Source organism: Schistocerca cancellata, chromosome 8 (genome assembly GCF_023864275.1).
Source record: "Schistocerca cancellata isolate TAMUIC-IGC-003103 chromosome 8, iqSchCanc2.1, whole genome shotgun sequence".
NCBI classification, from domain to species: Eukaryota; Metazoa; Arthropoda; class Insecta; order Orthoptera; family Acrididae; genus Schistocerca; species Schistocerca cancellata.
Genome location: NC_064633.1, coordinates 22,757,674 through 22,761,731, shown reverse-complemented (window position 1 = coordinate 22,761,731; position 4,058 = coordinate 22,757,674). Strand labels below are relative to the sequence as shown.

General features: G+C 39.7%; 1 pseudogene; it reads left to right on the top strand.

The window, feature by feature from the left end:
- Positions 1 to 2,611: 2,611 nt before the first annotated feature.
- On the top strand, positions 2,612 to 2,729 carry LOC126095955 (5S ribosomal RNA; annotated as a pseudogene).
- Positions 2,730 to 4,058: the final 1,329 nt, after the last annotated feature.

Sequence of the window (4,058 nt, the reverse complement as noted above, 5' to 3'; positions counted from 1 at the left end):
ACACACACACACACACATGCACGTATCTGAGACACATATTATGTCAGTGAAGCCACTTACTTGGACACATTGCGGAAGGAGGTATCTTCTCGTGTCTCAGGAGTCTGATAACTCGCAGCCCAGAGATATGGCACATGGAAACCCACTAATGTTATGTCTGCCTCTTTCACAGACTATATGTTACAGGGGGAATAGAAAGGAAAAACAAAATGTACTCTATATATAAAATTTATTATAAAATATTTCTTTACTATGTTTTTATATTAAATGTTTTTCACAGCAATGTATTTACATGGAAGATGTCTTTTAATAAGTATATACGTTCAACTTTTGCACATATTCATATAGTTTTTTTACGTTTATTGTTTTCATTTTTTTACATTTCTGCATTGTTTGTTATATACATTCTAGCTAGAAGGGATATTCAGAGATTAAAGTGTACAGTATTTTTCACTATCAGTATGGATCACTACATTGCTATCAAAAAAGGGAACTTCGTATAATGAGAACAAAAATTTAATCAGAAAAGGAAGTGTGAATTCCCATCAGTTACAAATGAGGTAAAGATCTTAAGTTACAATCTACAATTTACATTAAATACTTTTTTTAGAATTTTTCAGGTATTTTCAATAAAATCAATCATCATTTTTCATGCTGCAATGATACCCAAGTCAATATACTTATATTATCCAGAAGTATATGACATTTATCGTCTTGTACAGATAAAACCAGTCTGTGCTGTTCAATAGTAGAAACAACAGGTTGCTTAGATTGAATTATATACTGCAGAATGGTTTGTATTTTCAAATCCATCATACATTGCCTGTAATCATCAATGTTTAACCTATTAACAGACGACTGTTTTATATCCTTTGCTGTGTGGATTATGCGTACAGACTGGGTCTTGAGGACATACATTTTTACTCTAGATTCACAAATTCAGTAATACATTCACCATTAAGACTGTGTTTTATTAACACATCCTCTTTTATATTCAGCAATGGAATGTAGTATCTATTAGCTGCTGGTAAACCTTCCGGGATGTGAGGTCTTGATCCAAGAAACTTTTCTGTGCCTGACGTTTCGTCCAGGAGAGAGCTGGACATCCTCAGAGGCCCTCCTCTGCTGAGTCTTAACGACTGAGCGGTCGGATTTTTTTTAAAGAGGTAGAGCCCCTCCACGCCCACACCGGCATGATGGACAACTCAAAAAGTCTACTGCCATCTCTGCAGAAGGGTTAGTTTTCACTAAAGTGAGGTGTTACAGTGTGTGGGTACTGCGATGTTTTTGCACGTCTGGTTAAGGTTAACCATTAATAAGTCTAACGAAGGGTAACGGTTTGAAGGGCAGAGGGGAAAAAGTGCTAAGGCAAGAGCCAAGGGAAAGAAACCTATGCAATAGTTAGGTCGGGTGGTAAGAGCAGTAGCGCAAGTCTTGCTGCCTGCGACAGGTCATGCAAGGATAGGTTATGTTAATAGCGGGTGCATTTACGGAACACCTGGACGCTGAAATAAAACATCTGAAGCAGGCTTTCGAGAAAAATGGCTACTCAGAGAAAGAGGTAAAGAGAATTTTGCGACCAAGGAACAGAAGACCGAAGGACAAGGATGAACCACAACTTCGGAAAAATACATTTTCTCTATCTTTTATTAAAAAAGTAATGGGTCAGATCGGTTAGATCTAACTGAAGTATGACATCAGACTGATCTTTAGAACAACATAGAAAATAAGTCAAGTACTCCGAACTGTGAAGGACAAACGCCCTCCTCTGTCGACATGTGGTATATACAAAATTCCGAGTACGTGTGGTTAAGTTTATATTGGAACTATCAATTGCAACTATCAAGAGGAACGTAAATACACGGCTAAAAGAACACAAAAGTCTTTGCCAAATAGGAAAAATAAAGAAATCAGCTGTACTTGAGATGCTCTTCAGTCAGTAACCACGAAGTGAAGTTTTCTGAAACAGCAATTTTATCTACAACGTCAAATTATTATCCATGACTAGTAGAGAAGCCATTGAAATATATAACCATCTGGATAATATTAATAGGAAAGAAGAGGCAATGAAACTTGGCAACTTATGGACAGTGCAGAATCGCTAGACGGTTTTATCTTTTACAAGACGACAATCGACAGTTTAGTTTTATCTCTGACGCGGATGATCTCTGTTCATCACGTGTTACTTTGACCACGCCCCCTTTCCTACGTCCGACCAGTCAGTCGGCAAGACTCAGCGGAGGAACGCCTTTGGAGATGTCCAGCGCAGTCCTGGATGAAACGTCAGGAACAAAAGAGGGCCGGCCGATGTGGCCGTGCGGTTCTAGGCGCTACAGTCTGGAACCGCGTGACCGCTACGGTCGCAGGTTCGAATCCTGCCTCGGGCATGGATGTGTGTGATGTCCTTAGGTTAGTTAGGTTTAAGTAGTTCTAAGTTCTAGGGGACTGATGACCACAGATGTTAAGTCCCATAGTGCTCAGAGCCATTTAAACCATTTGAACAAAAGAGCTTTTTGGACTACGACCTCACATCCCGAAAGGTTTACCAGAAGCTATGTCATCCGGTCGTGAAAACCTTCCTTCTGTTATACAGTCTCTATTGTTTAGACGAGGCAACGGCCTTGCCGCAGTGGATACACCGGTTCCCGTCAGATCTCCGAAATTAAGCTCTGTCGGGCGTGGACGGCACTTGGATGGGTGACCATCCGGGTTGCCATGCGCTGTTGCCGTTTTTCGAGGTGCACTCAGCCTTGTAATGCAAATTCAGGAGCTATTCGTCCGAATAGTAGCGGCTCTGGTCAAAGAAAACCATCGTGACGACCGGGAGAGAGGTGTGCTGACCACACGCCCCTCCTTTCCACATCCTCAGCTGTGGATGACACGGCGGTCGGATGCTCCAGATGGGCCATTTGTGGCCTGAAGACGGAAACCTGAAGAATCAAACATTTATGGATATAATTCTTGATATTTTCGTAACTATTTGGTGTTGTAATGCGTTAAATTAAGCACAGTTTTACATTGTTTACTGGAAACTTGTTTAATGTATATCCATAATGAAAGTCTGTAAGAAGCGATTTTGAAACATCCAAAACAATCATTCCTATTGCAATGGGTTTATCGAAGACTACATTAAGCTTGCTCAGTTCAATGATAACTAAATTTTGATTGATAATTCCTTTGAAATTTGATTTGGAAATTAATGCAGCTGCTCCATACACACCTTTTCAGGAGGTCGCTGATCTTATATCCTGCGTCATTTACATATTTTGCATTGTTTTGCCTAACACACCATCATTCATCAGTCTGAAATTGTTTTCTCGAAGTCTTTGCTTACATTCATGCTTTTTTGTGTGTTAATCTCAATATATGAGTTCATCCAAGGAGACTGCGAAAATAATAAAATTCGGTGAATCTTTTTTAAAACAAATTTGTGTCGTAAACATTGTTTCAGATTCCTGTAACGAATAACATCGCAGGTCGATTATCATTACTGGATGGCGGTGACACTTCTTCATGACATAAAGGCACATGTGGACGAAAATCGGTATACGGGACATATTTCTAAAATGCTCCCTGTATTGGAAACATTAGGTACGTTTTCCATCATAGACGTTGCAACCCTGTCTGGAGGAAGCTACTTTCAATTGGATATCGGAAGATACTGCATCACTGTATATGCTATACACATCAAGACAAATGAGGTAAGATTCGTAAATTGTGTCATCATAATTGGGCATGAATCTGTTGTTCGCAATGGCATGTCTGAGAGAACAATGGACAATACCATATCTAATGCGTCTTTCAACAAAGTGGAATTGTTCGATATTGGTAATGAGCTACAATTCCGCTGTAGCAGTTTCCACAGAGTAAACCATGCGAAGCCAGGGAAAGTAGTGTAATTCTCAGGATTATCTCTTAAGGCAAAGACCGAGAAAATTTTGAAACATGTCCACAAGGAGTAGCACAACGATTTTCAAATACAAACCGGAACAGTTTACTAATGTTTTTCACTTGTATACATTCCATACATTGCAAGATGTTTGGTACTCGGCTTCTGT